The sequence below is a fragment of the Castor canadensis genome, chromosome 15 (assembly GCF_047511655.1).
Source record: "Castor canadensis chromosome 15, mCasCan1.hap1v2, whole genome shotgun sequence".
Classification (NCBI taxonomy): Eukaryota; Metazoa; Chordata; class Mammalia; order Rodentia; family Castoridae; genus Castor; species Castor canadensis.
Window position 1 is genome coordinate 3,516,289 of NC_133400.1, and position 15,054 is coordinate 3,531,342.

The following is a 15,054-nucleotide window of genomic DNA, read 5'->3' on the forward strand; positions in this document are numbered from 1 at the left end:
AAACAAAGGCTAAAGAATCCAGCAGCTGGTCCACAAACACTGCTGCAGTGGTGCAGGCCAGCAGAAGCACCAATGGGAGCTCATCAGAGCAATGGACTCTGGTGCTGCCGGACCGTACCGAGCCATCCAGAAGTGTCTGGCCGTCCTGGGTTCCTACAAAAGGAAGGGAACAAGTGGGTCCCATGAGGCCCCAGGTCCTCACCTGCGCAGCACAGTCTCCTTGCCCCATGCTGTCACTGTGCAGAGATCCTGGGCTCCCAGGAGGGCCAGAGTTCCACCTTGCTCAGTACTTGAGTCTTGCCCTGGTTCTCTCCTTGTACAGCTTAGGGAGGGAGGCGAGGTGGCCCTGGCCCCTGGTGTGTGGAAATCACCCCTGTGCCAGTCAAGCTGCATGCTGGAGGCTCTTTACAGGACACCTGGGGATGCAGGGAAGTTCCACGGGGTCTCGAGGGCATCCAGCTGTTCCCAAACTGGCCCAGCCACTCGGAGGCCTGGGCAATGCACCTGCTCCTTTGGGCCTTGGGTTTCCCAACTGTAAAATGGACACAGCGTTCTTGCTTTCCTTTCCTCTTCCCTGAAGCTGTCATTTGTGGTCAGGGCCCAAAAGGTCCACCCAGGAGGGGTGGGGACTCCACACTTTGCCCAGCTGTGTGGGGACAAGGGGAGCCAGGCACTAGCCTGGCTTGCAGCTTCCCCCGACACCTCACAGGTATCCCAGAGTTGTTGGTGCCACTGCTCTAGGCTGAAGGACACCCCAGGAGTAGTACCAAGAGAAGTCTGGGGAGTTGGTGGGAAGCAGCTGGAAGCCAGGTCCTCAGGAGCAGGGTCCCAAGGAGAAAGGACCCAAGTCAGTGCTAGATCTGCAGCAGCCTAGACAGCCATCAATAGGTGGCAAATTATTGTCCCCTGGTGCAGAGGAGGAAACTGAGGCCCAGGCCACAAAGCTTCTGGTGCTGCTGGCTTTGTGCACTGCTCTAAGCACCCAGAAGTTCTAGGGGGGTGAGGGGTGCACAGTGGGGGAGACATAGCCCAGCAGGATGGGCAGAGAGAGGGGGTTTGGAGAGGTGGGGCCAGAGGCTGGTGGTCTTGGCTGGCAAGCCCTGCCACCCCCACCTCCGGTACTCTGTTACCTATTCTCGGGGAGGCTGGCAGGATTTGCAGATGTGACTCAAATCCAAGGTCAGCTGACTTTCAGCGAGGGAGATTTGTTCTGGATAACCTGGGTGCAGCTGGATTAATCTGGTGGGGACTTAGCACAGGGCTGAAGCTTCCCTGAGGAAGGAGAAACTGTCAAGTGACAGTGGCTTGCCTTCTGAGGACCCCTGTGCACTTTGAGCCCAGCAGCCCCCCAGGTGTCCCTTGTGATACACCCCCATCTCATGCCCACCTGATGCCTAGGCTGCAGAAGCAAAGGAGAATGTGGACGATGAGAAGTGGTCGCCAGGTGACAGGCCAGATGCCACCTGTGTCCCTCGAGCGCCCCCTGCAGGGAGGAGCGGGCAACAGCTGAGCGCCTGGCACGGACGCCCTGCAAAGGCACCAGATGAACACACAGCAGGGTGGGACAGTGTGGGGCACACAGACCCTTCCAAGGCTGCATCGAGGCCCTCAGCCCAAGTGGGCAGAATCAGGTTTCCAGGCAGGAGACCACAGCAAACCCAGTGTGGGAAAAACCCCTATCCCTGTCCCTGTCCCTGTGCCTGTGCCTGTGCCTGTGCTGCCGGTGCAAACTAAGCAGGGGGAGAAAGAAATGTCACAGTCAACACCAGAGCCTGGCTTCCTGGTCCGGTCCTGCTTGCTGGGAGGAGAGGAGGGGAGGGGACACATGGCAAGAGGTAAATTGTATTAATCAAGACAGGCAGCTTCAGGCCCAGTGTGGCTGGCTGTGGATCCCACTGTGTGACCTCGAGCAAATCACTTCCCCTCTCTGAGCCTCTGCTGCACCATCTGGAATGAGGGACGACATCAGTCCTTATTTTGTAGGGGGCTGGAGGTTGAATTAAGAAGAGTAAGAAGGGTTGGGGTGTGGGCTTAGGGCAGGTATGTGAGGTCCTGAGTGCAGTTCCCAGAGCAGCAGAAAGAAAGGGGTACAGGGTGTCGGAAGCACCTGCTTTACCGGACTTGGTCAGTGTGACTAGGGAGGAGCACACTCCAGGCTGACGGAGCACGGCCGTCCCGTGGCCAGTGGCGACGGCTTCCTCCTCTAAGTGTGTGTCCTCTTAGTCCTGTGAGTCGGGGGCCCTTCCCTGAGTTGATCCTGAGGCGGACAGTCCCGATGTGCGCCCCGTATGGTCCTGAAGACGCCTGGAGGGAACAGAGCAGCTGAGAAACCTCAGAGGTAGCCAAGCTGGTCCTGCAACTTGAAGCTCCTCCTGGAGCAGGGAGCCGCCAGGGGCAGTCTCCATAAAGGTGACGGGGGGCCACACACCCTTTCCTCAGAGGGCCCAGGGCCTGGTGTGCTCTTTAAATGGCTCAGACCCATGTCTCATGGAACCCCAAGTTTCATGGAACCCCACGTCTCATGGAACTGTAAAGATGGGAAACAGCTCCGTTTTTCAGGTGAGAGCCTGAGCTCAGAGAGGCTAGGTGTCTTGCCTAAGGCCACACAGCAGGTCATGAACTTGGTCTAGCTCCAAACAGGGTGATTTGGATTAAATCTTGCCCAAGGCCAGGCTCTGAAATGTGAGCCAGTAACAGTTCTGGTTCCATTGTGCCTGGGGCTATATGGAGAGACAAGAAAATTCCCACTTGCCAGCAGACTTCCAGAAACCAACCAAACTGGGCGACAGGGGGGCAGGAAAGGAGGAGGGGAAATCAGTGAAGACCTGAAAAGCTGGCTCTAGGCCTCCAGGACACCTTGACCCCTGACCTTTGCCAAGGAGGGGAGGAGAACCCTGAGGAAGGGTGCTGAGTTTGGATCCAGACAGGTGTCACAAACAATTTAATTAGGCAACATTTTCAGCAGGCAGAAAAGACTGCAGAAGCTCCTAGGGGTCCACGCAGAGCCCACGCGCATCCCTGGATCTGGAGGCCTCCCTCCAGGTGACCCTCCGAGGTGCATGCTGCCCAGGGGCTGCTGCGACCCCCACCACAACCTTAGAGGCTCAAAGCAACCCACATCTGTGCACTCGCAGTCCTGGGGGCCTCCCCGGGCTGAAGTGAAGGAGTCAGCTGGGCTGGCTGGGAGAATCTGTCAGCTTCTGGAGGCTGCCCATGTCCCTTGGCTGTGGCCCCTTCTCACCTCCCTGTGACCGCGTGTCCTGTTCTATATTTGTAGCGACCCCTCCATCCCCTCTCGTACCCTCTCTTAGCTCAAGGCCCGAACTTAATCAACTGAATGGTGCCACCGGGTCCCTTTGTTATGGGAGGGACAGGCACAGGCTCTGGGGATCAGGACATGGACAACTGACCCTTTGCTCCACTGCCAGCGGGTCTTTTGTCAGCCCGGCTTTGCCCCATCCTCCTGTCACCGGGAAGAGCTCAGCCCCACAGGGAGACTGCAGAGCACCGGACAGGACACCTTTGCTGGAGAAGAGAAGGGAAGAAGCCGTGGGGCCTTCCTGGAGGTCTTGCACCTGCCTCCCTGTCCTCTTTCCGGAGCGATGCTTCTGCCCGGGCTGTCCCCACGGCGCCCCTGCCCCACCCCCAGCCTCCTTCCCAGGCAGTCCCTGGAGTTACTGTTTTAATGAGTTCCTTGCCCTCTAATTAGCAGGTGCGGCTTTGAAAGGAAGCGCCTGGTGTTTACCTTGTGCGGAGCCTCTAATAACTGAGCCCAGGCCTGGCAGGCTGGCTCCAGCCTAATCCCTCTGAGGGGGGCTTAATGAGGCTTGGCACAGACAACCGCTCCTGCCCTGCCAGGCCCTGCGGCGCCCCCAGGGCTCCTTCCAACACCTCGCTTCTGCAGGGGTCTGGGTGCCCACAGAGCCAGGCCTGGTGTGGGAAGGGGGGGCTGTGTCTTGTTCTCCTGCTCCAGTAGCCCCGGTGGGGGCCCGGCCATCCTTGGCTCTGCCACACCCACAGTGTCGCCGGGGAGCCGAGGAGCAGGGGACTTGGGGCCCTGTGGAGGCCAGCACCTCCATAGTGTCATGCAGTGGTCCTAGGCCAGGCAGGGCTGGGCCATCTCACAGGTGGACAAAGCAAGGTGCAGCGTTCAGGCCTTCCCCACTGCCGAATGGTGCGGGGGCTCAACCAGCCCTGGACTGGTGCTAGGCAGCCACTCTTACCCTGGAGCCAGGGAGCTGGGGGCATGCAGGGCAGAGGGCAGAGGTCACAGGTTAAACGTGCAGGTGCCAGAGACTCCAGGCCAGGAGGAAATATGGGCAGGTGACCGTGCCTCTGACCACCCAGGGCCTCTCGCCTGCCCTAAGGGAAGGGTGAGGGCTCCAGCCCAGGGCAGTGTCTGCACCCCGGCAGCCTCAGCCCTGGGCTCCTCCTGCCCAGTGGGGACGGCTGGGAGAGCTCAGTCCCCATCTGACCACTTCAATGCAGGAGGCCCAGGGATCCAGCTGATCTCCCACTGAGGAAGGTGAGGCCTTCTGTCCCCCTCCTCCCCCACTGCAGTCCCTGACAGGCCCAGAGCAGGACCTTACTCTGAGGGGAATATTCTAGAACATGGTTTTTTTTTTTCCTTTTAAATAAATGACTCTGCCTTGGAGTTGCTGGGGAAGCAGAGGCTCCTCCCACCCATTTGGAGCACAGAGAACAGGCGTCTGCCAGCTTGCAAGGGGTGGAGAGCTCAGAGAGAGAGAGAGAGAGAGAGAGAGAGAGAGAGAGAAGAGCCTCGGCTTCCTTTGTGGGCAAGCAACCTCCTCCTTCCCGCTGGGCCTTTATCTGCTCGGCTGCCTCTTCCTGTAGCCTCAGGAGGAGGCTGGAGGCTCCCCTCCCACCAATGCACCCCATCCCAGCCCCTTCCCCTCCTGGGGTTCTGCTCGGAGGAGGAAACCTGCAGCCACTGGCTGGGCAGTGCTCTGCTATCCTGTGTCCTACCCCAGTCTGCAGGACCCAGGCCAGCTGGCCATCCCTCAGCTATGACCACCGAGTATATATCGAGCACTTACTGCATACAGGACTGTGAAGTCAGCAGGAAAAGGGAGGTTGAGGGTCTGGGTGACCTTGGCTGTGGTCACAGGTGTGGCCAGGGACCTGTGCCAGGCAACCGTGGGGCAGGGACAATGGTAAACACAGCCACCTCTCCTCCCCAGAGCTGCGATATGAAACCTGAGAGAGACGCCCTCTCCACTAGCCACATCCGCAAGCATGACTCTGTGGGGTCACAGACCTTGCTTTTGTTCCTCTGGGCCTGTGGCAAGGGTCGGGGAACCACCACAGTCATCCAGCCCTGACCCTCTAGGTCCAAAGAAAAGTAAGAACACAACACGTACCTGGTCAATCTTTCCAGAAATCCCTACCCACACGCACTTCCAGAAACTTCCAGGCTGTCCCCTCCCTTGACCCTGGCGGAGGAGGGCTTTGGACCTGTCTGGTGGCAGCGGTGGGTGCTGTGTGACTTCGGGGCCTGGGTCCAGCCACACAGCTTCTGCCCACCTCTGTCTGGGCACATTGGTCTCGCATCCCAGGCGCCATGCTGTCAGCATGCCCATGCTGCCTGGGGAGAGGACTTTGTGGAGGGCACCAGGAGACCAGAGCCAACTTGTCAGCCACCTGCAGTGGGTGTGCCATCTTGGAACGGGGCTCCTCCAGCGTCACCCTGACCGTGGATCTATGAACAGAGCAATGGCTGCTGACTTATGCTGCTGCACTTGGGTGGTTTGCCACACAGTGACAGATGACTGGAGACTCAAGCAGGGACCCCACAGCCTCTAGGCACAGTAGGTGCCACGGACACTTGCTGGTCCCAGGCTCCATCACTGACCACACAGTAAGTCCATCCTGACCTCCAGATGCTGTTTTAACACTAAACCCTATCATTTCCATTGTACAGATGAAGCAATTGAAGAACAGAGATGTTAAGCAACTTGCTTGAGGTCACACAGCCAAGAAGAGGTAAAACTGGGATTTAAACCAAGCTGGGCGCTCCAGAGTCTTCACTCTCAACCCTTGGTCCTTGTTTGCCCTCCCCAGGGGCTACCGTAGGCCTCTGTCCTAGCAAGCAGGATGGGCCCTGATTTCAGGGAAGTACATTCTTTCCTATAAAAGATATTGCTGTGTATAAACCATCGGCCACTTTTCTAACCCTGTAAAAATCTTCCTATGTATGTTTTAAAAACTGACTTGAAAGTCAGTTTCTCAGATCGCCGGACAGTTTCTGTTTGAAAACCATGGTCACGAAGCTGTGAGAACTTGTTAATACTCCTGAGTTCAAAAGTGGCCTGGGACGCTCCACCAAGCAGCCCAGGATCAAAGCCCGCCCGCCCACCCTGGCCACCACGGCTTTTTCAAAAATTGAGACAGAATTTACACAGCGTGAAACGCGGCATTTAAAGTGTCACCCTCAGCTGCGCGTAGACACCTCACGATGCATCTCCACACGTACCGTTACAACGTCCCCCAACGCACCTCCAACATGTCTCTCTCCAACGTACCCCCCAGCATGTCTGCTCCCAAACCTGTCCCCACCATGAACACCCCAACGTACCCCCACAATGCTGAGCACCTATCTCCACTGCCCCATTCCAGGATGGCGCCATCACCCTGGACAAAAGCCACCCCTGTCAATAGTCACCCCCATCCCTGGCCCTGGTGGCCACCAGGTGCTCTCTGTCCTGTGGACCTGCCTGTCCTGGACGTTTCATGGCAACACAGCTGTACCTCACCCGGCCCTCCAGGCTGGCTTCGCACTTCTGGGCTCACCCCATGGGCGCGCCTTGCTGCTCTGCTCCGCCAGTGGCCGGTCATGTCCACTGCCGGGCTATCGCTTATTGGTCTCCCGTTCTTCGGCTGGGGGATGTCTGTGCTGTTCTGCTTTTTGGCTTTGTGACAAATGGTGCCGGGGACATTTGCACTCAAGCCTGTGTAGGGACTAATGTTTTCTTTCTCTTGGGCACGCACCAGGAGAGGAAGTGCCCGGTCACCTGATGACTCTGTGTAGGCATCTGAGGGACAGCCAGACGTTTTCCAGGGAAGCTGCACCATCCTAAATTCTTGCCAGCATTGTGGGGGCTCAATTTGCCTGTGTCCTCGCCAACACTTGCTACTGTCGTCTTTTTGATTCTAGCCACCTTGTGGGTGTGCGTTCATGTGACAAGCAATTGAGTGGCACAGAGCAGGTGACAGGACAACACTCCTGTGTAGATCTCAGGTCACAGCCTTGCTGCCCTTGGAAGCTGTGGAGTGCTGGGCCAGACAGCAAGCATCTTTGTGTCACTTTGTAGGGTAGAGGAAAAGCAGACATGGGACAGTCACACATGACCCACCCCATGTACGGGTCAGCACAGGATGAGATCTTGGACACCGTGAGCCCTCAAACCACCCTCTGTGCCCTCTGCCTTAGCCCAGCCAGAACCAGGGTGGGAAAAGTCACAGGGCAGGGCCTCTGGGAGTTGGCAGGTTCCCACTGCAAACACCCTCTGATTGGGGTCACCCGTTTCAGGCCCCATGTCACACATCTCCCTCAAGCCACCACAGCACACCCCCCGCCATCCACCCGGCGAACACCCCTTCTCCAAGCAGGCCTGTTCCCTCCTCCCCGGGAACACGAATCTTCCTTTTCACAAAGTTAGTTCAACCTGACACTTCCTTAGGGCCCCCAGCGCCTGTGACCTCTCCTCAGGGCAGCAGAAATGGGCGGGGACCCTAAACTACCACCTGTGTTCTCCACCAACCATCAGAAGGTTCCCAGTTGCTGACCTTTGACACTGAGCGCTGCTGGTCTCCCAAACTGGTCTCCCACTCAGAGACAGAGTAAAACCCACCTTGTAGGCCACGCGGCCTTGTTGGGATTTGGTGCCTGGAGCCCAAGCTAACCTGGACTTGGCCCTCAAGCCATCTCCGTGGCTCTGTCTCCTCTGCAAGCCACAAATGCTGAGGAGCAGCAAACAGTGGCGCTCTGTCCTGCTGACCCTCTGTAGCTATTTTGGGCATTGGTGACAGCAGAACGGGACTTACGTCTTTGATTCAGACTCGTTGGTGTCCAATCCCCACAAGGTCACTTTGTGACCTGCAGTGACTTGAACGTGAAGTGGAGACGATGACACTTGTGTTGCAGAGTGTTGAGGGCTGGGTACGAGGCCCTAGAGGACCACAGAGCCATACCTGAGCCTGGCAGCACCCGGAGCTGCTGGCCATTGGCACCTGTACAAGAGAGGGAGCCCGGTCCTGCATAGTGCATTTATTTTTCAATGTAACAGGGCTTGGACACGCAGAGTGGCAGTTGCTGTGTTTGCAGAGGGCTCAAGGAGTCCTGACCACATTGTGTGGACCGCTCCCTCCCACTGTGGGCCACCAGGGAAGGCAGGGGATGCTCTGTTTCCTGGAACAGTGTCATGTGACACTGTGCTGGCCTCTCGAGAATAGTGATGTAGGAGACAGAAACCGAGGTGGGTCTGGGAGGTACAGGGGGCCATCTTTGTGACCTGTGAGCTGCTGAGGACGGAACCCCTGCTTCCCATGGAGCCCATGCCAGCCCTAGCCCATGGTCAGCCCAGGCGGCTGGGGAGCCACAGTCAGGCCTGGAGTGCACATGGCCCCAGCGGTCAGGGCTGATTCTGTCTTGGTCCACCCCTGCCACAGAGGGACTTGGAATATCCCTGTCCCCTCTTGGAGCCTCAGTGACCTCATCTGGGCAGGGAGGCTGTGAGTCTAGACGGGAGGCAGTGGAATTCTCCACCCTTCCCCCCACCCCCAAAAAAATACATCTATAAAACAGGTAAAGAGCAGAGCAGCCTGGGAAGAAGGGGGTGTCCGACAACCCCTCAGTCCCACCTGTTTCCTCCCTGTCCTGTGCCAGAGGCCCCTCTGCTGATGAGTTCACAGCCACGACCCAAAACCCCACAGCTGCATGGGTGAGCTGTGTAAGCTACAAGACTGACTTGAGCACTTACTGTGTGCCAGGGACAGTTCTAGGAGCTGGGGACAAAGAGTGACAAGAGGGCTGGGGTGCAGCTCAGTGTGCAGTGCTTGGCCAGCATGCACAAGACCTGAGTTCAAGCCCCAGCATCTCGAGGAGAGAAAGGAGAGAGGGAGGGAGGGAGGGAAGGGGAGAGAGAGAGAGAGAGAGAGAGAGAGACACACACACACACACACACACACATGAGGATCTGATACTTCCAGACACTTAGAGAGAGAAGAGAGACACACAGAATGCAGACGGTGGTGGCAGGAAGGAAGGTGGAGCCAGTGAAGGGAGTGTTAATTCCAGGAAGGTCATTTGAGCTGGCTCCTCAAAGACAAGAGGATGACGCACTGAGTGTGGTTTGGGAAGAAGAGATGGCACGGGCAGAAGCCCTGAAGCAGAGGCGTGCTGGATGCCAGGGAGGGACAGCAAGGAGGATTGTGTGTCTGGACAGCCAAGCAGAAGAACTGGACAAGAGGTCTGATCACATTGGTAGATTAAATGTCCTGGGGGATGGGGTCCCCTCAAAGCCACACTCCCCAGAACTGTAGAATTGAGCTTATTTGGAAAAAGCTCAACTCTACACTTTGCAGGTATAGTTAAGATGAGGTCACACTGGTTCCAGGTGGGCCTGATCCAATTAAAGTGTCTCCATAAGAAGAGAAGCCTCAGCTGGGGGCCAGGCAAAGGCAGGCAAAGACTGGAGCCATAAGACCACAAGCAAGGGACACTGGAACCCCTGGGGAAATGGCAGAGCAGGACGGGGTCTCTGGGGTTTGCAGAGGAAGTGTGGCCCTGCCACACCTGGATGTTGGACACTTGGCCTCCAGAGCTAGGACAGAACAAACTCTGTCATGTCAGCCACTAGGTTTGCAGTACTGTGTCACAGCCATCCCTGGGACCATGCCTGTGCGAAGGAAGGGTTCTGGTTTCACCTGAGTGAGGTGGAGGCCGGGGTCTTTGGGCACCAAGATCCATATTCTTAGAGGTGTCCTACCACGTTGTGCGTCCTGTCCTGGTTTTTTGAGTTTGTGACTTCAACAGATGTGAGCCTGAGGCTCCAAACCTGAGGAGGCCAAGTCACACTCTGGGTGAGAAAAAGACACACTGCTCGGGGCCTGTGATCCCTGGAGTCCTCCAGTGACCCCTGTCTGCTAAGCCACGGCTGTCTTGGGTGCCCGCCCCTCAGTGGGAGGGAGAGTAGGGCCTGCCAGGAGGAGCCGCAGTCACCTACCACTTCCCCCTCACCCCTGTGGAGGCCCCAGGCCAGCGAACCACAGAATGGGTTCCTGGCCCCCAACTGGTCCCCAGTGCCACTTTGCAGACACACTTCCTCCCTGGACAGCTGGAGCAGATGTTACCCACTTGTGAGCCCTTCATTTCCTTCTGAAGTAACAACCTGCACCCTCCACGGAGATGATGGGGAACGGCGATGGTTGGGGAGGACAGGACAGCCAATGTCTTGACAAGCATTTATAGAACACCTTCTATTTGCCAGGTGACAGGCCTGCTGCAGTTGTGTGGCTGCACACATGTGAGGTGTGACAGGCGTAAGAACTGACAACCACCCAGAGTAAGTACAAGAATGCCCGGTTGGTCCAGAGATGGCCTCGAGGGACACCCAGAGAAAACAGAGGAAACACATGGAGTCTGGCATTGAGGCCCCTGGGAACCCAGCTTCTGGACAGGGCCTTTACTTGCCCCTCTGTGAACTGGGTGTGACCCTGCCTGCCCAGGGCCCCGCTTGGGAACCAAAAGCTCCAATGGATGCACTGGGGCCCTGGTGAGGATGGGGGCAGGGAGCTGCCAGGGTGGACGGACACAGAGGTCCAGTGCCTGGCTTCCATGCCTTGTTACGATGTGACTGCGTCTGGAAGTTTCCATAATGACTCCTGCTACACCATCCCACTCAGGGCCACTCTTGGTCCCACTCCCACTCCTCTGGCATTTTTCTCACAAGTTTCTGATCACTGGCGTGCAGAGCTGGTATTTTTTTTTTTTCACCCACCCTCTGGACATTTTCCTAAACACCAGGGCAGAGGAGGAGGAAAGGGGCAGAGGGGAGGTTCTCATGCCACCTGCCCCACCCTCCCAGATGTCCCCGAGTCATTCAGGGACATGGCTGCTAGAGTAGTGCTGTAGTTTCTTAGAGGTGAGAATGTCAGGTCCAAGGTCATTCAGCTCAGTGTCACAGGCTGAGTCAACTGTTCAAGTGACACTGGGCATCCTGGAGCCCCCACTCCATACCTCCTGGTGCCATCTTTGGGGGGCCCTGGGGGGCTGTGATGTGGAGCCCTCACTGGAAGCTTACTGCAGAGCCTGCTGGAGGCCCAACACCGCCCTACCGCCACAGACACTGACCCGAGGGTGGGCACAAGGGTGGGTACACATGGTATCCAAGTACTTCCCACAGGTCATTTGGTTCCCACGAGTGACTGCTGCACCCCCACTTCACAGGTGAGGAAATGGAGGCACGGAGTGGCCCATCCTGTAGGGACCCGAGCCGGAGACGTCACTGTCAAGAAGGGCCTTGGCCCTCAATGATCCATGGTCCTGTGTTCAGGGCTGGACCTGGCAGTGGTGCTGTGCCTCACGTCTTCCCGGCCTCAGCCTGACTGTAGCTGTCCTCCACCGTGGGATGCCCCAAATCCTGGGAAGTCCCCTTGACTTATTGCAACTACCCCTGGCTAGCCAAGCAACCCCTGGCTTTCTAGAAGCTTCCAAGTCCTTTGGATTGGAGGCCCAACCCAAGCCCTGCCCCCAAAGGAATCCCAGCCCAGGTTGACATTCAGAATACAGGTAAGGCAGGGCTCTCGTCTCAGCTTGGGGCCTCCCGGAGGAGGCCCCCAGAGGACTGGAGCGAAGATCGCTCCATTAGGATCTGGGCAAGGAGTGGGAAGTGAAGGAGCTGCTGTAGGGGGAGTTACTTCCCGTGGCTTTTACCATGGGCAGTGGAGACCCTGGCAGGGGGGCATGCAAAGTGGATCCTGTTCCCAGGGACACCAAACCCCGGGCCAATGGAAATGGAGGGATCTGGGGATACCGGCGTTCCACAGGACCTGAGCAGTCAGAAGACGGGTCCCCACCTGCCCTGTGTACAGCAGGTGCCCAGGTGCCTCAACCTACGTTGCAAGGTGGAGTGGGACCTGTCCTGTGTCCAGGATAGATGTGGCCTGGGGAGACTCCAGCAGAAGAGCTCAAGAGAACAGAGCTGGCGGTGGACAGGGCCCACAGTGGTAGACAGGGGCCCACGGTGATCCGACCCAACAGGGTAGGAGGGTGTCCCTAGGCTCTGGCTCTGATCACAGCTAACTCCAGCAGGGCACTTCATGCCTAGACTCTATGAAGTCTCCCGTACTCCACTGGGTGTCAGCCAAGCCTGACAGGGTTCCCTGAGCCGCGAGCCAGGGTCCACTTGCCAGGTCTGTCTCCTTCAATATGGAGGAGCCACCCAGCACCACCACGGATGGACCCCTGTGCAGCCCTGCAAGGTGGGGTAGGGTGGACATCAGGGGTCCTGACTGTCTCCATCTGCTGCATAACTCACTGAGTACCTCTGTGGCCACAGGGCCAGCTTAGGGCCTCCCCTGGGGACACTTGGTGTCCCTGTCTGTGGAAAGGCCTCAGCACTGACCTCCGTTGCCCCCTGCTGGTCATGAGCAGTCCTTTCCTCCTGACCCCATGGACTCCTTCCCAGTTGGGGTGAGACCCGGTCAGAGCTCACTACCAGGAGAGGGGCTGGCCACACCTGGCTGTCCTGTAGAGTGAGTGGTCATGGTTCACATGTGGCTGGGGAGCCTTTGGAATGAGCCTTGGGCAAACTGCAATGTGTCAGAAGCCACTACCCTGATCCCAGAATGTGACATTCCCCACGTGGTGACGTGCTGCAATGTGACATGTGGATATTATAAAGAAAACACGAGAATGGCTCTCACTTCCACAGGCGAGTACTAGGAGATTTAAGATGACACGCGTGCTGATGTGGCTCTTCTGGCCTGCGTGGCTCCACAGGCAAAAGAGCCAGCAAATACCTTCCCCCAGGCTGTCCTGACTGCTGTCCCTGTGGCTAGGACACAGGGTGCCTCTGGACGCTGACACAGGGTGCCTCTGGACGCTGACGCAGGAGATGCCTAGCAGAACCTCTCTGGGGCACCAGACCCACAGCTGCCCTTGCTCCTGGCCCTGTCCTCCCTGCCTGGCTCCTGTCCCACCTGGGCCTGTGCGCCTGCTCTGGCCTGGGACACATCCCCAGAGGTCCCCATGCTCTGTCTACCTCTCCTTTTCACTCCTGCAGCCCTGTCCAGTAGTGCATCTTGGCCACTCGGGCAAAGCTGCAGCTCTGAGTGGACAGACCTGCTTTCTCCCCTCCCTGCCTAGTTCGACCACAAGACCTGCATCCTTCTTAGGGTGGCCAGACTCAGTGGATAAAAACACAGGATGCCCAGGTCAGTTTGCATTTCAGAAAAACCACAAACCCTTCTTAGTATAAGTGCATCCCATGCAATATTTGGGATATACTTACACTAAGGATTTATTCTTAGTTTACCTGGAATGCAAATTGAACTAGTTCCCACCGATTTCTCTGGTACCCACAGCACTGTGTGCTCAGTGGATCCTGCTGGATGCAAGGAGAACCAGCACTTACACCAGGAAGGCACAGCTGACCCCAGACCCTACCCTGCCCACTCCCTGGCTCCATCAGAATGGCTGCCCTTGGTCATTTGTGAGCCTGACTACAAGCCCTGAGCCCAGCCACAGAAACACCCCGATCATGAAGTATTTGTGGAGTTGCTTGCAGACATGAGGATGCCAGAGGTGGCAGGAGGGTGGGTCCTAAAAACTGTTGCCACTGTACCCTGAGTCTTAGCTAAAGATGAGGCAGCACTGGGGCCTCCTGGACCAGGCAGGGCCATGTGTGACATCCTGCCTCCCAGCCTCTCTGCCTCAACTCCCCTCTTGTCTCCTTTGCTCACTGGGCACCTCCATGGTTGGCACCCAGCACGAACAACACCAGGCACCCCCAGCTGTGTCTAGCCTAAGTCAAAGATGTTAGCCCAGCCTCTGCTTGAACCCAGGACACACACAGCAGATTTTATGCACTGCTCCCATTTGAAACCCTGGGGCCAGTTTTCCCAAACCATACGGGATGTCTGTGACATCAGCTGATGCAAATGCAGAGACCATGCTGGCTCCTGACTTGTTGGAGATACGTGCGGGTCCTCTAAGCTAGGAAGGACGGGTCCCCGGGAAGGCTCTGTCCCCCACCAGATGCCCTGCAAGATACACAGACACCGAGGCCAGCTGGGGCCTGGCCGCAGGGGAGCTGTCTGGGGAGATAAGACGAGGCCCAGCAGGAGAGAGAATGCAGTCCAGGAAGCTGAGGCAGGCAGCACACACAGCCGCTGCACAATCTCAATCAGCACTGAGCACCCTAGAGGAGGCAACGGGAGAAGCCCATGTGTGCGTTCACACGTGTGCACATGTGTGGGGGACCGCTGGGGCCCCACTGTGCCTGACCTCTCTACTGGTCCCTCACTGTTCTTTATTGGAACACCCACGAGGTGAGAACTTAAGTACCAGAGCAGTCTGTAGGTCTGAGGCCAAGCCAGGTAAAAAGCTCACAAGACCCTCATCTCAACCAATGGCTGGGTGTGGTGATGGGCGCCTGCCATCCCAGTGGTTCAGGGCTGAGCATAAAGAGAGACCCTATCTCAAAAATAACCAACATTGAAAAAGGATCCAGCTGCTGTTGTGGAACCAGCTGGCAGAACACCTTCCTCCTCTTTTCCTTTTCCCTGCAGAGGCACAGGCTGGGGGTGGGAGGAAGGTATAAAAGTGAGAGGCTTCTCTCCAAGCCAGGCTGTCTGTCTGATTGTCTGTCTGTCTCTCTCTCTCACACACACACACAGAGTTAGAACTACTGCACCATTACACCGCCTCAGGACTTGCTTATGTATCTTGGGTCCTCTGGCCTTCCAGCCCCGCAGATGGGCATGTGTGAGGGTCTAGCAGAGCCGCCCAGGGTCCCCCAGATGCCTCCCTGT

The 15,054-nt window shown here is 57.3% G+C and overlaps 1 protein-coding gene and 1 long non-coding RNA gene across 5 annotated transcripts in view; both read right to left on the reverse strand.

The window, feature by feature from the left end:
• Gse1 (Gse1 coiled-coil protein) overlaps nucleotides 1-15,054 on the reverse strand; it is a 361,804-nt gene that overhangs the window by 244,441 nt on the left and 102,309 nt on the right. The window lies entirely within an intron of this gene.
• On the reverse strand, nucleotides 995-2,784 carry LOC141417179 (uncharacterized). The gene is made up of 3 exons (XR_012441766.1): nucleotides 2,108-2,784; nucleotides 1,388-1,483; nucleotides 995-1,272 (listed from the first exon to the last, which is right to left on the reverse strand). It is a non-coding gene; the product is annotated as an uncharacterized lncRNA (long non-coding RNA).